Source organism: Gambusia affinis, linkage group LG13, assembly GCF_019740435.1.
Source record: "Gambusia affinis linkage group LG13, SWU_Gaff_1.0, whole genome shotgun sequence".
NCBI classification, from domain to species: Eukaryota; Metazoa; Chordata; class Actinopteri; order Cyprinodontiformes; family Poeciliidae; genus Gambusia; species Gambusia affinis.
Genome location: NC_057880.1, coordinates 13054616 through 13082348, shown reverse-complemented (window position 1 = coordinate 13082348; position 27733 = coordinate 13054616). Strand labels below are relative to the sequence as shown.

Here is a 27733-nt window from a genome sequence, read left to right as displayed (position 1 = left end):
TTTTCCTGCAAGAATCTAATATTTAAGTTCTAATATTTATTTAATTCCGAACTGTGAGGTTGGAAGGACGGACAAAAGTCTAGTTCCATCTGAAATAAATCAACCCCAGAACATGATGTTGCCATCTCCACATTTCACTCTGGCTGTATTGTTTTTTGCTGATGTGCCATGTTGCTTTCGTGTCAAACGTACCTATCTTACAGTAGCCAAACTTTAATGTGGTTTCATAAGACTATAACTTGTTCTCCCACAAAGAGACACATGCTTTCTTTGAAGGAAAAATGTTCTGTTTTTCAAACCACTTCGTTGTCTAGATATACGGAGAGTTCCGTGGACTGTTTTTACATGTTCAATTATACACAATATTCTACAGCTTCTTTAGTAGTAGTATTAGCCTCTTTGTAAGACCCTGTCTTGAAAAAAAATCTCTACATTTATCTTGGTCTTTTATATTTTTTGCATCCAAGAACATTATAACAGGAGTCTATAGACTATTTATATTCACTAATTAGAACTCTACAAAATACTGTAAAAAAAAAAAAAAAAAAGTAAAAGGAAACTTAATTTGGAAACAATCTGACAGTTCAATCAGCTGTTAGTTGTTTAACAAGTAGCAACTGATAACCACAATTCATCACCCTCAAACATTAGATCCTTTCATCCCATGACTCTCACACCCCTGATAACCATGGGGGCTGGTATAATGACGCTCCTTGTTGGGTAGGGCAAGAACAAAACAACCTGTTGAGCACATTTGAGTCAAGGAATACTTATCTGCAACTCTGGCCTCAAGCAGTGCCTTGATAATGACTAATCTTCATCTTGGTGTCACCTAACAGGCTGATTGGTATTGTACAGCCAAGCAAAATCTGCAGTTACACAGCACTACATCAGTATTTACCACAGATTGATATAAATATGTGTAATATAGGTGTCCTTTAAAGGATGGTGCTGATCTCCAGACTCGCTCTGGCTGCATCTTTCTTAGCAGCCACTACTAAGAATGTGGCGTTTGTGCTTTGCTGGATCTTTGCCTTTTGCGAAGTGCTTTGTCTTGTTCAGACTTAAAACAGCCACGGTAATGCAGCATTTACACCCAAAAAAAGAGAGACTTCATAAATTGTGCAAAATGTAGCGCTAGAAGCCTTTTGTTGTCGAAGCGCCTCAGCCTCTGTATGCATTTCCTGTCTGGAAACTTTTTTCCCATGATTTTTCTCAGCTTTTTACTGATATGTTCAAACTTTCAACTATGTCTTGGAGATTCTGAAATAGGCTGTAACGTTTGACTTCCACACAGTGTTTAGAAGTAGGATTTTTCCCAACAAACATGTAGTAATCGTACTAAAAAGATATTGTAGCTGCTCAGATTTATGTAGGAGGTGCAATCGGCATGAAGTTTTTGACGAAAATAGCAAGTCGTTTTTAATTTCCTGGGTCAATGGAACACGAGCGTAGGTAGCAAAGTGAGACTGCAAAACTAAAAATCCATCTGTGTTAAGAGTTGGGCTGAAATACTTCCAAAAATGTGTCTTTTCATCACTTATCATCTTTACCTCCACAGACGACCAACTTTGTAGGTCTGGAAATCTTACTAAATATGGAGTATATTTGCCTTAAGTGCAGATCGTTAAGTCTTTGATTTTTAGTCATCAGTGGAGAATGCTGTCGTCTGATTACAAGCACGTGTTTTTCGCTTGTACGGATGTCCGTGGAGTGAGGTAATGGAATATGAATAGAGAAAAGTGTGGTACTGGGCTGCGCCGTGGTGGAGTTGGGTACAGCCAAGGTTCTTTTGGACTCAATTTATGTTTTTTCTGGCGTCCCAGTTTTGTTGAGGTTGGGTGAATGTGTGCGCCTCAGTATTGGTTGAATTAGTAGCAGAGTCCCCAAGTACATGCAGCTTAGTGTGATTTACTATTCCTGAAACATCTCAACTTCTGCTGACCTTCTCTTGAACTCTTTTACCAAATTCTGGCAAGAAGTCAGTAGATCTAAGAAGTGAAGTCGCCAAGTTCTTCCTAGGCTAATTTCTTAGCAGTGACGTTGATGGTAATTTTGCAGCCTCCTTGACACCATTACTCCAGCTTCAGTTTCTGCTCTGTCAGTGTTGGCTCTTCTAGTTCCCCAATAGCCCTGTAACTACACCCCAGTGTTTATGTTCTTTAGGTTAACACGGTTATCTCCGTGCGTAACTGGAGCTCCGAGCCTACACAGGCACTTGGCATGCATGCGCGTTGTGAGTGATCTTGCAGCTGCAGGACCGACCCTGCTGCCCGTGTTTCGCTCCAGAAAGAGCTGCAGGGACTTGCCAGTATTTTCATTCCCTCTGGAGGTATTTCCGCACACCAACAAAGCCCAGCCTGCGTGATGAAACAAAGAGGAAGCAGCTTTTGTGTGAGGAGAGCAGCCGGTTTCTCAGTACGTGTGTGTGTGCGTGCGTGTGCACTACTGACCCCAGCTAACAGTTTGTTGCATGCAAATATACTCTTGAGCTCGCAATTCAGGTTGCTCCAGGCTCTTGTTTGCTCCCAAGCCAAGTGTACCAAGAGAACAAGCCTACTCTGTGTCCCATTCACAAAACAAAGTTGCCTGCTGTTTGCCTCTAATTAACAGGTATAATACCTACCTTGTTGTGTTGGTTAGTGATTTTTACAGGCCTTGTTAACCACTGGCTGTTCCCAGTCTTTGCTTCCTCATAAACCATTGCCAAAAAGGAAATGTGTGCTCTAGCCTGGATCCCAATTCTCCAGGGAATCTCTTAGTGGGGGGAAGTGGTTCAAAAATGAATTGATAGTAAAAATAATAGTAAAAAAACCAAGAAAACAATTAATGTTCTTTTTAGAGTTCATTTCAGCCAACATAAACATGTGCTCTTTGCTCTCATGACGGCAGGAACTAAAGAGTTTACGTAAACTGCCTTGCAAGATGATCCACTCCTATTTGAGATGTTCAAAGGGAATTGGGGTCAAATACAAATAGTGAACATAAATATGAGTTCTGTTATAAAAATCTTTGAAAACCATCTAGTATTTTTCTCTCCGTAGTGGTCTGCCTCACAAAATCCCCCATAATGCCCTACATTTGTTCAGCTGCATCATGATGAAATCTGGAAAGTTTGAAGTCCATGAATGCTTTTGCAAGGCATAGTATATAAAATCTGTTCATTACAGTTAATTTTTTTTAATATGCTGTCAAAGGATTTATATCCCCCTTTCTGAGCCAATATCTTTTCATTAGTTGAGGGTTTTCAAGGATAAATCCAAGGTTTGAGGCTCTTAAGGAACATCAGTTTTGATGTCTTAGTTGAGGTCATAGCACAACGACCGAGAATTGCAAATGTTTTCTTTTAGTGGCTGTGTGCAAAATGAGGAAAAAAGAAGAAAGAAAAGAAGCAGCTCCATTCTGTGAGAAGCAGGGATTTCTCTCCAGGGCTTGTCCACTAGAGTCAGCGTCCTGTGGGGTTGACAGCCAAGGCCCTGGTGACACACGCTTATGCCCATAAACAGGGATTTGGTCCTCTGGAGAAAATAACCTTGATAATTACTGGGTGCATATGGACCTGCCCACAGTGAGAGGGGGGAGGAGGGCTGACTGAGAAGTTAAGGAGCGAGAGAAAAAGAGAGAGAGACAGAGAGAGAGAGAGAGAGAACCACATCCGCTGGTGCATTCCTGCATGCTGTGTCATAGTGTTGCCGAGTTTCCCTTCAGTTTTCACGGAGATTTCCACAAGGCGGAGAGCGCGCAGAGGCATTGATGCAGCGCCTGAGGCCGTGGACTTGTACATTTAAAGTTTAACAAGGCACAAGTCATTCGTATACTCTCCACAGAAACAGAAAGAGCGTACGTAAGAGAGCTGGCAGATGATGGTGAGAAACTGGTGCCGTATGGAGGGTGGGATACATGGAAAACAAGATAAAAAAATATATATATACAGTCTGGTGACCTAACTGTGGAGACACTTATATACTTAGACTGTCCTCTCCCAGTCTCTTTCACTTGCATCATGTGGTGGAACTGATTTGGCACCGGCGCAGCAGCCAGAGCTGCAAGACTGTGTCTGGCTGGCCGCCCGTCTGCTTGCCTGTCATTCTGCTGGTTAAAGAGGCCTTGTTGAACCGCTGCGCTGTGCCTGCCTGCTGCAGGGCCATTCATGCCTGCAAGGCCAGAAACAGCCAAGTCTTGTCATCCGGCGCTAGCTAGCTCACACCAATTGACTCCTCCAGGGGCAGTTTGCTTGCTAAGCACACCGACTCAAGCTACTCAATAATCCATTTTTTAAAGTTTCGATTACATTTCAGGGGACGTTCACAGTCCATACCCTCCGTCCCAATACGTGTGCGTCTCCCGGATTGAGTGCGCGGCGGAATAGACTGATCCTTTCCCAGAGGAGTTGTATAACACTGGCGCAAAACAAAGCAGATCCCTCGAGCCGCGTCAAAGGCTGCAGATTTCAGCTACAGTTTGTCACTCAGTTAGAGTTCTCCCTCTGCTTGTCTGGTTAATGGCAGCTCATTCTGTCACAGTTGACCTGAGCCTCCGTGAACTGTTCTGTGTCCTTTTCTCAGTCCCTTTGTGACTCACATCAGGAGAAAGGGCATAAGAGCCGTGGCTTCATTTTGCGCTCTCCTACTTTTATCTCCTCCTCTCATGCTCTCATTCCCAACTCCTCCATCTTCCCTTCTGTCCTTCCCTTTCTGTCTTGTCCTTTCTGTCCCCCTCCCTCGCTCCTCGCTTTGGCGTCTGCATTCCTAACATCCTCCTGCTATGATTAGCTATAGTGTTTTTTTTCCCCCCTCAGCGAGTGTAATTTCTAGATCCTCCTGTGTCCTTGGAAAGCTCGTCTAATAAGCTCAGACACACTGATGTCTCCATGCACCACGGGCCTTATTCTCCAGCGTCACTGAGCATGTAAACAAAGACGGACAAAAAAAAAAGAAAAAAGGAAAAAAAACCACATGCGGTGCCTCTTCCTGGCGTGCTAATAGACGCGGCCTACCAACCCCACAGAGGGCAGCACCAACAACACTAGATTGCGAATGGTGACCTTCCGCGTGCCAATCACAACAAATCTGCTTCCTGATTCGAATATGGGGAGGAAAACGGTGTAAATTGAAAGCAGAAATCCCCCCGGTGCGAGACAAGATGAGCCTCGGAATAAATTATTCAGATGGCGGTCTCTCCCGATCTCTCTCTCTCTGTCTCTCTCTCTCTTGAATGATTCTAGCCTTCTGCTACATTTAATGGCATCTGCGATGACGCCCATTGGAGATTAATCCAGATGCGAGACGTTTGTGTTTGCGTGCTCACATTTGCGCTCACGGCCTGCTCGCCCCTCTTCTCATGCATCCCGTCGTGTCGTGTGATGGGGAAACAGAGTCTCAACAGGGGAATTTATCTCTTCTCCAGAGAGGCTTGTAAATAAACAAGTAGTGAATCAATGGCTCCATTTGTTTTTTTGTTTTTTTTTCTTTCTTATAATTCTGCCTTTTCTCTTTAGGCGGTGTGACAGCATTTTTTTCTGAGGCGCTGTAGATCTCAGCAGCCGTATTTTTTCTCGGTGAGAGTGAGAAAACATGCCTGGCTGGCTTCGTGTTTCATTACAGAGGATCAGTAAATTACCGTGCATATAAGTCTGTGTGTGTGTGTGTGTGTGTGTTTTCTCTTTTCTTTTATATCACCCACTGCAGCTCATTTAGCACCATGATGGAGCCTTTGTATGAATGGAAAAATAATACCAGCATTGGAAATTGTGCTTTAGAACTTCTCAGTCAAACAAAGACAGTAGAAATTACTTGGCTCAGATGAATACAAGAACACACAGTCAGTCCTGTGGTTAATGCATTTCAGTCTTGGTGAGCATTATTGATTCCCTGCAGAAGGATGACCCTTCCTTAGATAAGTGCCTACAATATTATACTGTTTGGAATATTTTTCTCAAGCATGTATTCATTATTTTTAAAATGAGCAGAAGCTTTTTAATAAGTCATTTTCCTTAGAGGCCCAACAGACCATCATGTTCACCTTGTTTTTGCCATAAACGTGGGATTTTTAGTTTTGTTTCTTATTTGTCCTGGTTTTTGTTTCTATTATAATCCTCTGAGCTTCACTTCTGTTGCCTTTAGTAGCAATAATTAGCTGGTTCCAGAAAATATAAAGGGTGTTACTTGTATTAGTTAAGGTTCAGTGACTGACACCAGCAGTGAATAATGATGTGAGAGGAGTGTTCCTGTTCCTTCACACATAAAGGTAACCTCCCAGTGTGTAAACCCTGATTAGGAGCATCCTGAGTCATTCAGCTAATGTCGCTTTTAGTAATATACGTGGCGTGCCAAAGGTGCCACAATGTAATAAAGTAAATCAACATACATGTTTTGTTTACAACGTAGCTAAAATGAAACCACGAATAAATAAATAATAATAAAAAAATGTTTGTGGATCTGTAATAAATATGTTTACAAAAGTGCAAAAGTGCCCATTTGCTTATAGAGTAAATATTGTTGTTTATAATAATGACAAGACTGAAAATTATAATGCAAAGGAAAAAAAAAATCATTTGTTTTGTTAAAAGTATGCATTTTTTTTAGAATCTGGCAAGTATTACTTCTCCCAGGCTTGAGGGTTAAGTAATCATTTAATGATTTATCTGTTCATCAAACTGTGGCAGTCTTCAACTTCCAAGCCCCCCCACTAAACAGAATCATACCAACTAGCGGTTTGTCATCCTTTCTTTCTACAAGCACCGTCCTCTGTTCCCCATAATCAAGTGTGAAATTGCGGCATCAGATTGTATTTCGTTAATTAAACTCACATGACTAATTTAATTTGATTCAGATATGGGGGAAATTGTGGATACGCTTTTAGCTTGCAAACTGGCGTTAATAGTAATTAAATGTTGGGTAATGTTTTGTTTTAATTCATTTTTTGTCATCTGTTCTCATGCTGAAAAACTGTCATCAAGTTTAAAATATAGGCTTAGGTGAGCTAAGGATGTAGCTCTGTGAAGTATGCAGTGGTGTGTTAATAGGTCCCGCAAGCAAATTTACACATTTCTGTTACAAAATAGCCAGAAGCAAAAGAAAAGAATAGTTGCTCCTTGATTAGAGCCTGGAGAGTTCAAAGACAGCTGCTTCTGCAAGGAATCGTCTTGCGTTTGTCGTTTAGGTATTTTATGTTTAACACCTGACAGAATTGTGGATACATATTCTCTTTAGCGCCCCAGTTCTCTGCCTCCAATTTGTCAGATGAGCAGCTGGGTGCTTTATTCCATCCTGAGAAATGACACCAGATATTCCATGTATTCCTATTACTTAAAAAACACATTTTGCATTGTAACACTCACTCACCTTTGTTGCATTGTGTTTTGTTTTGGTTTCAGACTCGCTCTGTGATTGATGAAGTTTAAGAAGCCGATTTTGCCTAACAGCAAACACAGGAGCCTTCTCATCCGAATCGGTAAGACTCCTGATTCATTCCCTCTATCTTTGTCCGAGTGCCTTGGTGTGAGCTGCGATGTCGATATGACCGCTTGATCTCAAACGCAAGATAAGAAGCAGCAGTTTTGATTTAGATTTTTCTTGCCTCTTTAAACATATAGTAGGTTTTTTCTTGGGAAAACCTTGTTCACTTTGTTCAGGTTGTACCGTAAAGCAGAGCAGAGTGTGAAAACAGACTTTGTTTCTGATGAGCAAAAGAACATAAAGAGTTTTATCTGAATATCCATATCATTTGAAAAGTAAAGCATTTGTTACTCCACCAGCCATTGTGCAACCATTGACAACTTTCATGATATTATACTACTGTAAATATGGATATATGCATATTTATGTCATTGTGTTTCCGCTTTGGATGGTTAGACAACTTGCGCCTGTCACTTGGACAGTTTCAGGCTCTGAGAATAGCAAAGAGTTCTTACTGCTGATGTGGTTTTTGTGGCTCATGTCTATAGACAGACCCCAATCTTATGCAGTGACTTGCACAAACATTGATTCCCCTTAAGCTACTTCACTGTTTGTCACATTACAACCACAAACGTCTGTCCGTTTAATGGGCATTGTATGTGACAACCTAAAAAAAAACAGAAGTGCTTAATTGTGATTGTGTTTGTGCTTGAATAAAATCTAGTGCCTTGTTAGTACATCTAGCACGCTTGTGTGTTGATTAGTCTCAGGATAATTACAACTCTGTGGTGACCTCAGAGGTTTCTTAGAGAACAGTTGTGAACAAACATCATGAATCAGACAGATCGGGGAGGTTTAAAGCAGGGTTGGGTTGTAAAACAATCTCCACAAGCTTTGAACATCTCAGAGCTGGACGATTACATTAAATCGCAGTCCTTATTGAAATGTCAGTGTACAACATCACAGCTTCTATAGACCGCATTGATACAATAGAATTTCAGATGGAAAAGATTGAAACTCTGCTTTCTAATAATGTATTTGGTTACCTAGGCAGACTCTTACTGTCCTTTTTGCAAAAAACTGATATAGATTCTCCTGATCCTCACCAGAAAGCTCAAGGTGAGTGATGGAGACATTGTGATGTGATGTACAACAGAATGAGACTATTGAGGAAAATGAGGGTCACCGATGCAAAATTCAACATTCTTATAAAAATTTTAGCTTTGTCTTAAACTGCAAGCTAACCAAGACTTTCCAAGTAATCTACCTAAGCTGACAGTCAAGGTGAGGTTTAATCAGAGAAGCAACCAAGAGGTTTATGGCAGCTCTGGAGAAACTGTGGAGATCAACACCTCAGGTTGGAGAATCTGTCAAAAGAGGAGCTGATATGTGTAATGCACACATTTTCCTTATATAGAAGTAAAAATATTGCTGAAGGAAAGTTTTGCAGTTTGCACGAAACAATATAGGACACACAGCAAACTTGTGGATGGACGTTTTTTGGTCAGTCAAGACCTAAATTGAACTTTGTGAGTTTCTGGGAAGTCGAATGAAACTAAATGCAAGGTTTTCTTACTAGAAAACCTTGCATTTAGGTTTTCTAGTAAACCTAAACCAGCAAGAGATCAAGGTTTTCTAGTTTTCTTACTAGAAAACCTTGCATTCACTGTCCAGCTGCACATAAACTTTAATCAAATGAATCAAGGTTGCAGTAAAATGGCTTGAATGCATACATTAGAATGGCCCAGTCAAAGTCAAGAAGTAAACCAAGAATCTGTGCCATGACTTGAACATTGGTGTTGTTCACAGGATATCACCCAAATTGACTGCATTTATTCTATTTTGCAAAGAACAAATGGACCATGTGATTGCAGCAAAATGTGTTTGCAAGCACTCACTAACAGGGGCCGAGTAAAAATTTACTTCACACCTTTCAGATTTTTCTTTGCAAGCGAATTCAAAAACCACATGTTTTTTTTTTCTTTCCACTTCACAAGCATGCATTGATTTGTAATGGTCTGTCGCATGAAATGCTAATAAAACACTTTGAGGTTTGTGGTTTCAACATTACCAAATGCACAAGAAGATTCAAAGGGTATGAATACTTTTGCACTGTAAGCTGCAATGAGCCGAGCAGTGCTGAGCCAATGTGAACTTAGCACGTATTACCATTGATCTGCCTTCATCAACAATATTATTTGAAAGGACAACTTTTTTATCTCGATTTCACCAGCAGCTTCGTGCTCCACAATCTGCAGGATCAATTTCATGCAAAAACATGCATGAATATTGTGTTCAATTAGCCTTTGATCAGCATGAGTATTATGCATTTGCCTATCCCTTGGACTCCATAAATTCTAAGTGTCTATTTAAACCCATGGCAGTCATCATCGCAGTGTCGAAAACCTTTGACCACCATGATGGATGATGTAATTGGGTTGAATGAGGCTGCAAGGAAACAACAGACAGCAGACCAAACGATCCCATATTATTTCTCAGACACATTAAACGAAAAGGAGATCTGATCTCGTCGCCTTTGTTGGGGATAGTTGTGCAAAATGTCGACGGTGTAGTTTGTGTACATGTGAAACGGCATCGGAGCGCTGGAAGGTGAATAATTTTTGGTGGCATCTGCACATTTTGCAGTATGCTAATGAGCAAAGCTGCAAAAGCCAGATTGCCAGGAGAGAGAAGGGGAGATGGAGAGGAAAGAAAAACAGGGAGGGAGCCGCGTGGAAGAGAGAGAAACAGACGGAGGCTGGTGTAAATTATGGATGCAACCTGCGATTTCCAAGAGGGAAAGAAAGGCAGAAAGAAACCTCCAGTCATGCATATCAGATTATGCATTTACCACATTTTCTTATCATGGTCCATGAGCAAAACTCGAATGCAATCTGGGCTCTTTGTGAATGCGTGCGTGTCAGTGTATGAGACAGAGAGGGAGAGCACTTACATATTCATCCATGTCAAGTTTTGTGGAGTTGTGTTGTGCCGTCAAGCGTTCTCTAAACTTTGTACAATGTGCTCACTTTTATCACTCTTAGACTGTTGTCTTTTTTTTCTATATCTGTGCACTGTTTACAATCGAGATGCACAAATCAACCAGCAAGAGATCGGAATTGGCCCTTGATTGGTCAAAACAGAAAAATCAGATTTTTTTACTCCACTTTTTTCATTAAGTACAACTGACCAAAAATACATTTTTGTTCATATGGGAACATATATTCACATACATAACTCTCTTCATTTTTTATTTTTATTTTGTTAAGATATGTTTTGCTCTTTTATGGTGTTATCACTCTTTGGAAAACAGAAGAATTGGTCAGAATTGGGGAAACTCAGAAGTCGACCTGATCGGTGCATTTCCACTCTACGTTTCATTCACAGAGAAGCAAATCTATTCTGCTCCAGGCTGTTTCAGTTACTCTGTGTTCCCAAATCACAGAGGATACGCCTGACAATTTTAATGGCACAAAAAGCTGAGTAGTGTGTTGTTTAAAAAAACAAATAAAATAAAATAAAAAAACCAAACTCAAATTTCATTATGTGACTTGTGGGGACATTTTAGTTAAGTGAAGTTAAGTAAAAGTGAGCATTCGTTCAGCACTACCACATCCCAGCCGTGTGTGCCAGTCCCCTGAGTATGGTATGTGTGTCTGTGTGAATAATGGATCCATTCTTGAGTCGTGTCTGTGACTTGGGCCTGAGCAGTGGTGTGGTTTCCCCCACCAGAGGTTGGAGGCACAGGGACGGGAGGGGCTGCTGGTCTGGAAATAGCTCTGCCTGAGCTGAGAGCACCTTAGGTGGGCCTCTGTCTCAGCTTCATCTCCCTTTAACGCACTTGCACGACAAAAGTACAGTTCAGCTCGCGAGCGTTCTGCACATTATGAGCACGTTTTCCCTACTGTGGCTTATCAGAACTCAAGTCAGCTTTGCTGTCTCTGTGATCTCCTCAAACATGACAGGAGGCTTCTAAAAGTGTCGCGGCTTCTAAGAATTGAACAAGAGTCATATTGCACTTTAAAGCTAGACAGAAAATATGAAGCTCCCTTGGATCTCGCTGTCATGTAAATGTGTGTTAATGTGCAAAGTAGGTCATTTATGTGGAGCAGGGACAGCCGTGTTGTACTTCTCTTCAACGGAATATGGTTTGCATGCAGACACATAGCAGGATTTGGCAAAAACAGCGAGGGATTTATGTTTACCCCCATTTTGTTTATACGTCCCGCTAAAACATCGACATAGAAGGGGACGAGGAGGGGACATAGGTGGTAGTGGAGGGGGCACTGAAGGTGAAAATCGCTGTGGTCAGTCCAGGGACAGCATCAGTAACCGCAACCAGAGATAGAAGCAGAAAAATCTGACTAAATCAGATTACCAAACAAAGAGTAAAGAGGATTAATTCTGATCTGTCTTGCTGCTTCCCCACCTCACCCCTCCCCCCAATCTGCAATCTATAAAATCCTCTCAGACAATTTTCTGATTTACTTTGTGTTTCTGTTTCTTTGCATGTTTCTGAAGGTAAAACTCTTTCAGCTTGCTAGTAAAACTTGCTCTTTTGTTTGGACTATAGACATCGAGAAAGCTGTACAACCTCTCCCCCAAAAAAAACAAACCGAATAATCTTCTTTAGTCGTGAACCGAGGAATTGACAGATGGCTGTAATCTGACATTTTTCAGTCTGATCTGCCCTAACTGGAGAGTGGCCAGTCAGAAACTCAACATTCCTGATCAGTAAAGATCAGCAAAATCAGCATAGTTAAACACTAGCAGCAGCAACACTCCTCAGTGTTGTAGTTGTGACTGTAAGTGGGCTCAAGGTTAGACATTTGGAAATGTTGGGAGCTTTTTGAGAATCCTAGAGGAAAAGTTTCTCTTGATAAAACAGATGGAAGCTGCGGTTTTGATACGTCGTGTCACTCTAATCTTAAATAGAAGATGTTAAAGACCATTTAAAATATCAGATGTGCAAATCTGCTGGTTTTAATTTTAATATAAATTATCTACAGAAGGGAGGTTAGTACAAGGTATTTAAATTAAGGCTATACACCGCCCAGGAAAATGTGTAATTGCAATCCTGTATCATAATTGTGTAAATATTGATTAAGATTAACCCATATCGTTGTGGCTCTTATTTTTTCTTTTTGCTCATTACAATGTCCTGCATCTCTTTATTATCACAGTCACTATGACTGTGGGCATGAAAAAAGCCCAAGTATATTGTTAATTTTCCATAATTAGCATCTTAGCATCGCCCTTACCGAGAATCGTCTAAAATCTGTGTCCATAGTTTAAAGCTCCACAAAAGCTGTCAACACATGTCAGATCACAGCTTCTCTAGTGTTCAGATGCCGTTTCACAGGGTGCAACACAGACCTGACCTGCGATTAGGTCTCACACAGCGTCATAATTACATGTTCTGCCAGGCACACTCGATGTTGGCTATACGGCCTGCATTCAGACGGGCACCTGTGTCTTTGCTGCTGTCAATTACACAATCATAGCAAGGTTCAGTGGCATACGTCCAATTAATGGAAAGTACAATACACGGAAGGGAATGATTACAGCTTGTCCCTGGCTTTCAGAGATCAAATGCTGTGCCTCATTTCTTTGAAATAATCTCAGGAGTTTCTGCCAATTTACAGGGAATCAGTAACTGCACGGCAGGTTCTTGGAGTAAAAAAAGGAAGCTAGATTAATTTGGTTAACATTTTATAAAGCTTACAAAGGCAAAAGGTCTTTGAGGCTTTTCATATTATCTGTTCTTAGCTAAAGTTGGACGCCAGAGATGAGCTGCTGCAACTCTGCAGTTCTCCAGTGCAACTCTGAGGAAAAAGGCACTTGGTTTTTGAAAAGCCCAGTTCAGGTATGCTTTTCCTTTTCCTTATTGCCGCCATTTAATTAAAAGGAACTCGTACACGCACTCAGATGTATGGCCCTGCCGAGTGCTTATAGCTGCTAAAAGATTTGTATTAATACCCTCTCTGGTACTCTTTGATCTAAACTGATTCATTTTGAGCAGCTCGCCTACACACAAACACCTCAGAAGCGCGATACAGTATCGCTCCTGACAGCTTGACAAACTGACGTTCCCACTCTCAATCACTCCCGCTCCTGCCCTCTTGCTCTCCCTGACAGAACTGTGTATTGTAACCAACAAGACTGTAATCAGCGCAAAACCCTAATCAAATCATCGCTCCAACAAGCGAGCCCCGGCTGCCGTGCTTCCAAGAAACGCATCTCAGATCAAGAGTTTACTGTAAGCAGCGTGAAATGTCAAGAGAACGAGGATTGCTTTCAGAAAAATGTCACTGACAGAATAATAGCAGTAGTAGCAGAATGTCTTGCGTTATGTTTGTATCTCGTGTCAGCAGGTGTGATATGTAACCGTGTGTGCCTCCTTATAAAAGAAGCTACACAGAAAATCAACAATCTGTGGACTAAAACTGGTGTGCGACAGGCAGTGTGTGCAAGCCATCCAGTTAGCTATTAAAGTGTGTCTTTTGGATCGGCTCAAACAAATGCACATCTCCAAACCTCCTCATTATTGGCAGCAGGATTCTTGCCTGGGCATTGGGACAACTTTTTGTCAGTGTGTGTCTCGTCTGTAGCTGTGCATGCGTGTGTGTGTCTGAGTGGCGTACGCCTGGTTTCAGCGGCTCATTCCAAGATTTGGTTAACCGAGTTGGCTTGCCCTATCACATAGCCGCAGAGTGTGCAGTTGCTTCAGCCTCTGTTTCATTTAGTGGCACCCACGCTCTTATCCTCCTGCCACGAAAACACACAGGACTCCTGTGCTTTTTATCTGCTGCAACAGACACAAGCGCATCCGAGTTCTCATGCACGCACACAGCCGAATGAGAGAGTGACAGAGTTAGAGGGTGAGAAAGAGGGGAAAAAAATAAGAAAGTACCAATTAGGCTCCTGAGACAGATCTGCCAACAGACATCAGAGGATTGGAGGCGGAGAGTTTTTGTGTGCATGTGTCTGTGTGTGCATGTTCGATAAGCGGGGTAGCGGGCGTTTCACCACAGCCACTGTGTCAAACTTTATGTTTTTAGGGGTTTTGTACTTTCATAACCTGCTGAGGAGGCTGGCAATTATTAAGAGCTTGTTGCCTTTCATATTTATCTGTTGACAGTTTTGTGCTCAGTTGCTGAAGTACATGTGGGCTGTATGTTTGTTCCCTTGATTTTTACCTCGTACGACATTGCTTCATACACACAGATTCATCTATAAGAAGAAACTGATTTCTAGGTAATCCGTTGGTTTCATTGGGAAATGTGCCATGCGATGAACTAGTGATCTGTCCTGGGTTGACTCTGGCAACATAGACCACTGAATTAAGTAGATGCAGTAGACGGATGAAATCGCCCTTTAATTTTCCACCAAATAGGATTATTATGTTATGGGAACTTACTTTTTTTTATGCACTGAATCATTTTAATCTTAAATACTTCTACTCCAATCAGGCATAACATTATTACCGTCTACCTAATAATGCATTGGTCTGGATCTTGCTGCCAAAGCTGCACTGAACCTTTGAGGCATGGACACCACACCCCTGAAGTTGGGCTGTGGTATCTGTGGCGTAAGTTGTGAAACGGAGCCTCTGTGGATTATACTTATTTGTCCCACAGATGCTTGCTGGATTTCATTGTCGAGGAATTTGGATCTTTTTTTTCCTCCTTAAACCAGACCAGCCCACTTTTTTCCATTATAATGGTGGAAAGGGGTCAACATGGCCACTTGATGCTGCTGCATATGCAACAGGGCACGATCCCTGTTGCTCTGTTCGAACACCTTTCTATTAGAATCCCCATTAACTTAAGCAATTTAGAGTCCAGTAAATCATCTGAGCAGACCACACAGCAAGCCTTCTTATCTTGTGCATCAATGAGCATCTGATCCATCACAACTTGGCGTGCACAAATTTGCAATTTACTTTTGCCCATATTTTCTGCTTCTAACACATCGACTTTGAGGACAAAATAGTTACCTGCCGGTTAGTGTCGACCCGCCTACGAACATGATAGGAGAAAATTAGTGGCATTCCTTTTACCTGTTAATGAACACAATGTAATGTCAGAAACGTACATTTAAAAGTGAACAATAAAATAAACCACATTAACCAAAGCTGGACTCTCATAACTCAGTAATGATATCCCCTCCATTGCTCATCAAACATGTCCGTTGCACATCATTTATTATGGTTAAATGATTGTTGTACTTTCCAGTGGGAGCAATGAAACCATTGATGGATGTCAACAGTTATATCTGCCTTTAATATTCATGCTTGAATCTAAGTGCATCCTGACTAATTTCACACTCATTCCAACAGCTGTCCTGTGTTGACTTTGATGGGCTTCTTAACATGCGTCTTAATTTCAAGTGTTTGTGTTGCACTTATGTTGCTAAAACTGACCAATAACCCAGTTTTTAAAGGTACCGTCAACTTCAAGGTTCCGATTTTAAATCGTGAAGGAGAGGTCTGTTTTGTGTTGAGGCTTTCCAGTCAGCAACCAGTAGCTCAGTCCTAATCCAAACATTCTTAGGGATAGAAAATACTCCCGCTTCACTGCCAAATGAAGCCTCTTCTTCTGCTCTGCGTTCATGCTGCGAAACAAAAGGCTAGTTTGGCCAAATCAGGACTGACATCATTGGCAACAGCTGCGGGCTGCATGCACAGTGTGTCTGTGCATGTGTGTTACTGTCGCCGTGTGTTCATGTCTGTGTTTTTGTGTCTGTCAAGACGAGGTGACCTGATTGCTCAGCTGAGCAGTGAGGAAGGACCCAGCCTCATGTTGTCAGAGCTGCGCTATTGGAAAACACAAGAAACGGGCCACAGCACTCCTCGCTTGTTAGCCCCTCCCATCTTCTGTCACTGTCTGTGGGGTTTTTGTTTATGTCTGATAGTCTCCCACTACACCCCCACCAGGCCCACAATCTCATATTCACTCTGTGGCATGAGTGGAAATGGCAACGCTTGGTTTAAAAAATTCAAAAACACTCACTGCACTGCAGTGCCAACTTCCAGCTTCCAGCCAGAGCATGTTTTATCTTCACTACTGTGAATATAGAACTTCAACTAAATAACTAGAAGGCAATGTATCAGTCATGTGACTCCACTAACAGTTTCTGTGTGGACTGTGCACATTGTCGTGTTTGACAAATCCAACAGCTTTATGCACAATGTATTTATAGTTAACCAACTGCAGAGTCTGGAAGTAACAGACTGTAATAAAGCAGGTCTCGCTCAGATTACATCGTCTTCCAAGTTACAGTTTGGGCATGTCGTGGTAAGGGATTATAACTACATGATAACCTCAAGGGAGCATATTACAGCTTGTAATATGCAGGAACACATAGGAAATATTGTAGCACCTCTACGTTTTTGCCTCTTTTACAAAACAGTTCCATTCGAAATCCACCATAAGCAGAATTATCAATTGAGGTTGACTTTATCCAGTATCTACACATATGAGTGTTCAAAGAAGCTAGCTGGAGTGAGGGATTTGTTTCTCAGACACACATCCAGTGTGTGTTAATGGCGAGAAACTATTTGTGTTCATTGCACCAGAATTGTCTGTCAATGATGCAATATAACACTGCTGTGAAGATGGCTCACCCTTAAAGAAGTTCACAGTTTTGACTCAGAGCCACAACAGTAGTGGGTTGACTTGAACCCCACTGCAGCCTCAGCCCTTTTGGAAAACTCACAAAGACAAGTGTGTTTTCCACTTTCTTTGTGTCTAAGTTGCAACCTGAACCTTACAAAAACCTTTAAAACTGCAGAAATGTATTGCCAGATAAGCTTTGACAATTTTCCGTCCTTGCTGTAGCTCAACACTCTGATAAAGGTAACTGATACAGGCAAATGCTGGCTTGCAATTGCATGCTTAACCAGCTTTCAAGAAAACAGATTTTGGTCAGTCTGATCATCATTCTATTGAACTCTCTGGCAGCACAGAGCAGCTTCAGTTATGAGACTCAGTAAAAGGTGTGTGGTCTCATCATTTCCCCCCGTCAGAGCATGAACACATAAAATGCTTTTTCAACACACACAGTCATATCAGCAGAAATGGCCCCCCGACCTCATGGGGCTTCACCTCAGTCACCATGTGAGCAACTGTGTATTTGAGCGCGAGGCCTAATAACCTTAGTAGAGCTAAACCACCCCTGCTGCTCTGTCTTATTACTCCCCACAACCTGCCTGTTTTGTCCAGAGGAAAGGATAAATAAAAAGATGGATTTCAAGAAGACTAGGAGGGGAAACAAGGCTGAAGGGAGAGATGCAAGGGTTAGGTAGAAGGAAGGACACAGGGAGAATAAGGAGAGAATGAAGCACAGTATGGTGGGGGGCCAAGCAGGAGTATTGACGTTGTGCAGATAAGTGAAGGATTAGTGGATCTACAATGAGCCTAGAGCTGCTGCTCCCCCATTCAGCTCATGCTGAAGTGGCTGCTCTTAATTAACTGGTAAAATTAAAAAGACATGCCTGCATACAAACGCACACAAGGACAGGCCGTTTATAATGTAGCTCAACTCTGTTTATTCAAATAAAGTACAACCGCAAGTTTCAACACCCTACTAAGTACAGAGTAATATTAACATGTAATTATAATCCGTACACACACCTACTGTCAATAGATCCCAGAAAAACTTATGAAACAGAAATATTTTTGGATACCTTTAAAATCCTTTTTGTATTAAATGGGAATTGATGACAGTAATAACAATAAATATTGATTCCTTTAGCTCAGTGAAAAAATTTGAAATGGAAAGTAACAGAATCTTTTGGAGATGAACTAAAAGCACAACCAATTGTTCCAGTTTCATTTGTTTTCAGCTTTGATTCTTAATTACCAGATTTTACTTCTTGGAAAACATGCTTTCTGCTCATTTTTCCCCCCAATTCCTCTCAGAAACATGCTTTCTTCTATGAAACACAAATACAATAGATACCTTCACACATTCTTCAAGTGAGATCTCCTTCTGTGCACAAGGACAGTGATTCACAAGACTTGTCTGAGTGCAGATTATGTGAAATATTGCAAAGATCTCTTGAGTAAAGGTTGAACTATTATTTTTATTTATATTATGTTTTGCATTATTAGATGGCCTGGGTGTTGTTGATTGTGGGTTATATGTATGGAGCTGAGTCCACATTCCCTAGTGGGGCTCAGGTGTCTGTTTTTGTATCTAAGAGGAAACCCAGAAGATCAGATTTCAGCGTGGCGCTCCCGTCTTGCTCCTTTGGCCTCAGAGGTTAAAGTTTATTCTGCTCAGGCACGGAAGAATGGACTGCTTTAGAAGCACAAACGCATTGGTTCATCTGAATTATTTATTTTCATGTGAGACATTTCAATGAACGTTAGGTCTGGGTGTGGGGAAATGTTCGTGTGTGTACGACTTTTTCTTGGCTTGTATTGTAAAATTCTTAATCCACAGAAGTCCTAAAATAATAAACTTTGAATATTTCTGTTTTCCCACCCTTTATTCGCCACCTTTTCTCCTTCTTACCTGTTCAACATAGGAACCGACAAAGTTCCTGAGCCTGCTCTCCTAATTTCCTTTGCATGTATCTTTTACATGCGTATATTTCTGGACTCCTGTGTGTGGATGTTTGTTGTCTCCTGTCTCAGACTTGCTCTCGGCTAATAGCTTAAAATGTCACAGCAGTTTAATTTCACAAGAGCAAGCTGGTTTGAAGAGATGCCTCAGTGAGCTCTGTATTGTTTTACTTAATTTTTTGACATTTTTCTTCCGATGTGCTCATTAAAATGTATTGTTTGGATGCTGTGTAATTGACAGTGAATAATGGCATTTTATGAGTGCGGTTATAGAAATACAATTGTTTTAACTCTGTTATTTATTCCATGAGTTAATTGTTTTAACTCATGGAATGAGTAACAAAGAACCATCTATTATATTTGTTTTTATGATCACTGTGTAAAGAACAGAGATTCACTGATTGGCCTTTTCTATGCTTATTCTAAGGTTCAGTTTTGTTTGAAGATTTGGACCAATCTGGATTCTAAGAACTAAAACACAGAATATGAAAAGTGCTGCAGATTCTAGACTACCAACAGCGTGATGATTTGAATCACCTTGCTACTTAGAAGAGTTAGGAAGAATCACATAGCTGGGATGAGTTGTCTCGGATCTGGTTGTGTCACCAACCAGTTCCTGTTGTGTAACCTTATTTCTGCAGTTGCACCATAAAAGCAAATTCCAGTATATTTTCTATATGCAGTCACAACCAGTAGAAAAAGGTATTGTGCTTTGAGTGCAGGCACTTTGCTTAATTGGATTGAAAAAGTGAGAAATTAAAGAAAAGATTGAATTTCACTCTAGAAAAGTGAGAGTTTCCAACTGTGGTATATTATTACCCTGATCTGTGGGTGACAGTAGACTAATACCAACAAAACCGATGGAAAAACTGAGCAGCATGAGGAAAAAAATCCAAAACAAAACAAAACAGAAATACAGCAAAATACAGCTGACAACCAATGAAAACCAATTTTCAGGTCGAACAGTTATTTTGTTGCTAGACCTTTTTGGTTTAAATAGGATTGCTTCTTTTTAAGAAAAGCTAGCCGTGAGAGTAAAACTGCAACACAGTGCTTTAAAAACTGCAGTTCACAAAGCAGTTACTGGGATGAATGTGGCAATCTATCCCTGTGCTCTGGCATGCAGTATGAGCACACAGATTTGGCTTAATGGCAGCATATGAGTCAGTACTTAAGAAAGTGTAATTATGATTGCTAGTAACACCCAACATTAATGCAGCACCCTCATTGACACCCAGTAACCCCTGTAACTATTAATTACCTGGCTAATGGTTACCAAAAATATCACCACATGCAAAACCATTATGAGTAATTCTTAGTTTTGATATAATAGCAAATAGGTTCTAGAACTAGCTAGGCTGCAGGGCTAATGCTTACTAGAAGGGAAGAGAATTAATATCTTGAACAATACATTCTAAACTTCATTGTTGTCTCTTTTTTAAGTTTGAGTGAAGTATAAATGTCAGTGAAGGGGTTCTTAGCACTTTCTGTGCTTTCTAATGACACTGTTTTTGTATTTTCATGAACATCTTCCTTGTTTTGGGCCTAATTTTACAGTTGAGACTTATTTATGTTATAAGATCTTGAAACTCTGGGACAGATAGACAGCAGGATAATAGGAGGATAAAGTTTGAGATTCAAGGACATTTCACAGTAATGTTCTTTGACGAATATGGATAAAATGGAGGCCTAGATGGACACCCAACATTTTGGTTTGGAGGACATGACTCAGAACTGTGCTCTCTAACATGTAAATGGGAATATTTGCTGAACTATGTATATGCAAACAGAATGTACATTTACATGCATGTACAAAATTCAGGTAGTAGTGTTGATGTGTTATCATTCATGCAACCAAGCTTTTGATTTTAATAGTTTTACATACATACTCAATTTGTTTTCAGCTGCATCTACCCAAATGGACTACTTTGCTTATTATTTTTGCACTTATCTTCTTGTCAAAACTTTCTTTTCCTGTTTCTGTCAAGATATTGTTTTGCACTGACAGGTTGACAGCTTTGTTTTTCTCTTTTCTTTCATCACATAAGAAGGACCTGATGAAAAGTTTGAGCAGATGGGAGTTCGAACTCTCTACTCTTTAGATCAGTGAAGACTTGATTTCTGTCATATTTTGATGTGCTGATATTCAAATGGCACAACATGGGCAGGGATAAAAAAAAAACAAACAGCGTATTTTTTTCATGTCATTAAACATTAACATGAATTGAAGTGCCAATTTTGTCAGTGTGCCCCTCTGATGGCCACTTTGTCCTGGTGAGGCTGCTCATTTCTGATCAAAGCTGCCCTGCTTTGGCTTCAAATCAAATCCAGCCACACAGAGAATAGCTTTCCAAATGTGCCCCCCCCTTTTTTTTTTCTTCCAGTTCATATTTTCTCCTTTTACTATTCAACAGAAAATTCATTTAGCGGCTGCTGTCGCTGTGCCCTCGCTGTTGTGTGTATGTGGTCTGCGGTGCCTTGGTTAATGAGGGAGGTCCGTGCTGCCCTCCGGCATGGTGCCTCATGGAAATCAGCATTTGATTTGCTGGCTACTTGATAAAGGATTTAATGCTGCAACATGCCCCCCACCTTATTGCAGCAAAAAAAAAAAAGTTATCCTCATTCAATCCCCTTTGTTTATCTAGCTTCCACCAAGCTTTTTATGTTTGCAAAGTGGTGGTATTTGCCTCTGTTTGTACATGTTCTGCATCTGTTTGGGAACGTGTTGGCAGGTAATAAGGTCGGCGTGATTACCTGGTGGCCCTTAAGTCCACTTGTCGCTGACTGTTGATGTTTGTCAGTGCTAGTATGTATTGTCCAGAGCGGTGCATTACCACTCCAGCTCTCCCTGCCCTCGGTGTATGTATCGACCAGACTCTGGACCGGAGAAAAGCCTGGCCAGCACACAAAATCAATGCCCGCTGCCCCCACTCCAATGGCCTCCTGTTATCTGCAATGAACACAAAGCACAGACTGTGGTGCAAAAACACACTTTTTTTATGTCTCCTTACTTGCTCACCACAGTGGTAGGGGTCACATAAAAAGCCACATGATATCGCGGCTAAATTACCAGTCAGTTTTGTTTTACTGGAAGAAAGATGGCTCTCATCTGTTTGGCATCGCGTCTTTGGTTGGCTAACTAGCCTTAAGTGAGAGGCACACAGCTGCACTGCGCACTGGACGATAAAGTTTATTATTTTTTCCTGGTATATAAACTGTGTTCTGTGAGCAAATCAAACAGGGCAGCCAAAACTGTGATTGAAACATCATTTGTCTTCCATTGTGTTGAGTAGTTTTAGCAAAGTTGCCTGCAAGTGTTTAGCCAATCGGCGTAGAGCGTTTCATTCCACGGGGATAAGATCAAGCCTATTTTCACCAGCATGCACATGTTCCTGCCTCTGTCTCTCTGCTTTATTCCCCCCCCCCCTCAAACTGTCCCAAACTCTGTCTTTCTCGCTCTCTGTGTCCCCTGCAGGGATTATAGGTGGTGATGGGAGGAGGGAGAAGGGGTGGTGGCAGATTAGCGCCGGCCATCCAGCGGGTCCGTCTGTCTGCTGTCAGAAAATAGAATTCATTTGTGTGATCCAGATGCTTATGCTGAGCTCTGTCCGTGTGTTTTTTGTGTGGAGTTGTTGCTCAGTCGGAGGAGAGGATTGGCTGTCTGGCCGAAGGGGGGGGGCGGGGATGTGCGGTGGCGGAGGCGTGGGGAAAGCTCACATCCGCTGTGGAGCTTTTGTACTCACATCAAAGAGAGCAGCCACAACCTGATGACAGCATGCTCTGTTTAACCACCCTGACACGGTACAGTCTAAACAGAAACCTGAATGGACTGTATGTACAGAGCACATAGGTCATGCACACACCTTATATGGTCGCAGGAAACCATTTATTCTCCTTATTATATAACAAGTCAAAAAAAGATGCCGCTCTGAACTGTTAAATGTGGATCTATTTAAAGCTCTTCTTAGAGCATTTGAAGTGATCATTGCTCTCAGAGGTGGGAAGACAGACGGTGAGATGGGGAGGGGGTCAGCATTGGGGGTGTGGGGGGGTCTTCATTTGTGGCAGAATTAGGGCTTCAACACAAGGGAGTCAGGAAGGCTAATATGGCTGGCTCTATCATTGATGGATGGACCCATACTGGAGATTTCGTGGAGGGCTTCAGAGTGGGAAGCTGAGGGAGGTCTGTGGGGTCTCTGAAGGAAGTACCGTAGGGTTTGGAGAGGGAACATGTCATTAATCAAACTCCTTCCAGCTGCCATCTTTCCCTTCTGTCTTCCTTTTCTTTATCCCTCCGACTACTTCTTTGGAATTCTTAACCTTTTTGTTTCTCTTTGGGTCAGATTGCTTTCTTTTGAGTTTACCTTGCAGTGTTTTTAAAGTTGTTATGATGCGGTAGTTCAGGTAGTATTCCCTTTTAAAAGGCAAAAATAAGAGCAATGAAATCATCTTTGGGTTGCACGTGTCCAGCCGCATTTGGCCTGAAGATGTTGTTCTCTGGCCCTGGTTGTGTTTGCATTGAGCAAACACAACCATACCGAAGGAAAGTGGGCGGGAAGCGCCGTATCAAAAATGAACTTCCTGGAGCCTTCAGGGTTCCAGAGAGTGGGCTGGAACTGGGCCCTGAGGGCTTATGCAAAAACCTCCAGTCCAGGTTTAAAAGCAGGCCAGGCTGGGCCCTTCAGGGCAAAAGGTGTATAGATGTCTTAATTCAGATGCACTTCTCTGTTTTCTTGCTGTCAGCACATTTAGTCTCCTAACTTTTGTGGTTTGTTTCCTCTGATGCTCACTTGAGACTCCTGCCATGTAAAACATTACTCAGTCTGAACATTATGGGATGTTTTGACAGATCAGAGGACCTGGTTGCTTTTGCTTTATTTGCTAAGGTTCTTGCTGCAGAGTATGAATAATGGAGCTGATCTTATTGACTTAATTCTTTATCGATTTAAAGTATTTTTGTTAGATTTATTTAAATATATATATTTTTTACATTGCTAAGCTATAATTGCTGAAATCTTATTTTCACTATGGATGACTTAAATGCAATAGTTACTATATCTCCAAATAAGTGTATGTAATATGATATCTTGTATAAAATAATTAATTTCAAGGACATTCTTTGTGAAAAATGGAAATTGAACTCTTACAGTGCAAATTCTCCTGATTTGTTCTCCTAATTGTGTCTTTCCCAGAGCCACTTATTTTAATAGCTGTTAATTATAACCTAGTGATGCAGAGGAAAATAATGAATAGTGTACGAACACAACACAAATGGAGAGCTACTAACCAGAGTTGACCAATTGACCTCGGATTTCTGTGACTCTTAACTGAATGACTTTAAAGAATAAACCATGTTAGGGTTTACACCAAGACAAAATGTAACATATCAACTTCGGATATATAAATGCTGAATTGTTTTTGTAGTAAGAGTCAGATAGAAATTCTATCCATTAACAGTAAAATAAATGTACAGCTTTATAAACTACATTGTTCCTATTGTCTATTTTTTTGTTGTTGTTGCTTTTTAGAATTTATGTTTACGGAATATAATTATTTAGTTTGAGGGGTTTTAATTTAACATAATTCAATCATTTTAAACAGAATATAAGTCTGTTCTCAAGATTGTGAGGTAATTTGTTGTTTTATGATTTGTGATCAAGGGGGGCATTAATAAAACTCAACAAGACAATTGCTTTCTACTCAAACGTCTTTAATCTTGTAATAAACTAGTAGTAAAGAGTAGCAAATTGAGTCAAAATGTATGATGGATTTATGATTAGAAGAATAGTCTATGAGTTGCAAGCAATTTAGTGTGAAATTAAACAAATTGAAGAAAATAAATAAAAGTAAATATTACCCTCTGTTTCTTTTACTTTCTGTAATTGATAAGATGAATATTTAAAGATTAATTCCTGCTTCCAATGCAAGTTGTTCTTCTGCTATGTCTCCTGTATGGCTAAAAAATTAACTATAATGCTAACGAAAAGTGCATGTTTCTTGTTAATATCTGACCAGCTCGGCAATCCCATGTAATGATGAACCCACTCCTCACCTCTCCATCCTTTTCTCACTCCATCTCCCTGTTTGTCTTCACCCTGAATCATCACTAACTGGGATTTTCACAGGATGAGATGGAGTGCCGAGTTTTTGTGTTTGTCTGGGCAGAATGTGGACACCGTTGGGGCAGGTGGCAGCGAAGAGGGTGATATTACAGTGGAAAGACAGAGACTGAGTACACATGTAAACATTTTACCACTTTGTCTCTAGAAGATCAGAGGGCGTTCCCCGACCTCATGCCATATTCACAGGAGAAACTGTGTTAATTGAGCATTTTAGGGCCTCCCAATAAAAGCAGCTTGTTCATTACAGTGGTGCCATTACTGAATGCATATGGAACTGCATTATGTGCAACCTCCCACCTTGTGTTTGATCAAGCGTTTTCATGAGTATCGATGGCAGTGTACCCTGTAGAGATCCATCATAAAAAGTCACACACCATTGCAGGCAAGTAAACAATTTGAGGAAAAGAAAATAGGTGAGCTGAAAATGTTTCACAAGAATTTTTCACCTCCCAGAATCTTCTCTGGGAAGACTAACCATAACCCTAAGCAAACATTGTGGATATTGGATCTTTGGTTTCTGGATAATAAGGGATTTTCATTTCTTTTTTTTTTGAGTATGTGGGATTTATAAACATTTTATTGGTACATTTCCCGTGGGAGTTTTCCACCAATTTGATTTCAGTGAGAAACTTTGCGTAACTAAGCAGAATTATCCTTTGTATTGCCTGAGTCTAAACAACAAATTTCAACACTCAAAATTGTGTAGAACAAAACTGCAACAAAAACACCAAAAAAATTGTGATACAATGAATTTGTTGCTTCTGTTGTTATAGGGGGGGTCATGAACATATGAAAAAAAAAAAAAAATATATATATATATATATATATATATATATATATATATATATATATATATATATATATATATATATATATCTTTTAAGAAAGACATTGTGGACAGAAATTTGAAGCTGTGTTCAAACTTTTGGTCGGAAGTATTCATGATTTACTCCTGTTTCTTTATGATCAGCTTTATATGTTTTTAAATCTTGTTGTTGAAACCAGTTATTTTGATTCCTGATAAAAATTTTAATCTTTTGGGTTATTCCAAATTTGTGGTTAGAAAGTCCAATAGTTGTTTACAGAACATTAATAAAGACCCTGGTGTAGTATTTTACTACTGTTTCTTAGTACTGTTCGACACATATTTTTTAATTATTCTGTTGAGTTTAAACATAGTCAGCCAATAGCTTGATTTGACATGTCCTGGAGGTGTTGTTTAAATAAAATTGACTTTGTTAATTCTCTGATCTAAGCTTAATTAAGTCAGTAGGGATGGCTTGGAGAGAGAAAAACAAGGAATAGGGAATAGTCTTTTCTTTTAATTTGTACATTTTAATCTCACCTGTGTTGACGGCGCAGTGAAGGTAAGGCTTGCGGAATAGATGGGTGGAGGTCAGGGGAGAGGGATTTCAGTGAAGCTTCACCTTCGTATTTTTTATGTTCCTGCAGCACCGTTGTCAAAGAGGAATTATTACCAAAGCTGGTAAACACTGCGTGAGAAGTTTTGGCTCATTTGTCCGTGATTAGTCTGCTTGTATGCCTTTGTTTTGTGCGCCCAGATTATCTGAAAGCGCCTCCGCGCGCCAGTTTCTCCGTCCACGTGTTTACGCTGCAACTGGGTGGAAAGCACAAATTGGAGACAGAGCGTTCCCCGTCTGAGCAGCTTGGAATGGGGTTTGGACTCGGAAAGCTGGCTTTCCTCTCAGGAAGTGTTGTTCCTCACCGCTCTCCATAAACACTGGAAAAGAGACCCAAAGAAAAAAAAAAAAAACGTCCCAGACTCACTATTTCCACTGTAAACAGACAGACATACAAATATTATACTGCTTCCACCTCTGTTTCTCTCATATGTTTCTGAGGGAGTAAGCTATATATCTATGCACGATGTGGCAGATGGTGAGCTCCCGAAAACCAGTTACTGATTTGGCAGATTTTCTACCTATACTTTTAAGGTAATATAGTTATCTAAAAGCTGCTTATTGGCAAATAACTATTTTTTAATTTAACTTTGACTAATTAGACACAAAATCTGTGTTATATTGTCTCATCCCTAGCTCCTTTTATGACACAGCTGTCATTATAGATTGCTCTGAAGCGCTAGATGAAAGACAGCATGATTAGCTTGTTTACCTTGAACCCTAGTGTGGAAAATACCTGCGTGTTTCAAATGATTTACATCTAAGAGCAGCGTAAATGTTGCTTTTTAGCTCTTAACAAGTGGTTGTATTGCAGTTCCCCCTTCACTCGCTCCTCAAGTTAATAAATCCAGCATGTGAGACATTGAAAGGAAAGCTCCCTCCATCAACTTAGGTTGTCATGGCATTTCTTATAGTGGTGGACTATTATTCTGTGAACATATCATCAGGGTGATCAAAAAAACAAACAAACAAAAAAAAACAACTTGTAAAAACAAAAAAAAGATGTGAAATGTTCACCGTTTATCATTGTCACAGCTACAATGTGACAGCTCAGAGCAAGATGCTGTGATATATCTGAAAACGAGTTGGCTTGTAGTTTTATTATTCTTTTGAAACTACACCTAAACCTTTTGTTCAATTAGAGGTAACAATTTGGCCGCATTCGCTGCTTGACGCTGGATTTTTGTACAAAAATGACTGAGCTCACTGTAGCTCCCAGC

General features: G+C 40.6%; 1 protein-coding gene across 5 annotated transcripts in view; it reads left to right on the top strand.

Moving 5' to 3' along the window:
* zmiz1a (zinc finger, MIZ-type containing 1a) overlaps nt 1–27733 on the top strand; it is a 119432-nt gene that overhangs the window by 39290 nt on the left and 52409 nt on the right. For all 5 annotated transcript variants that reach the window (XR_006372658.1, XR_006372657.1, XM_044137394.1 and 2 more), the window contains exon 3: nt 7376–7452. The gene's annotated coding sequence lies outside the window, so the exon portion shown is untranslated. The remainder of the gene's footprint in view (nt 1–7375; nt 7453–27733) is intronic.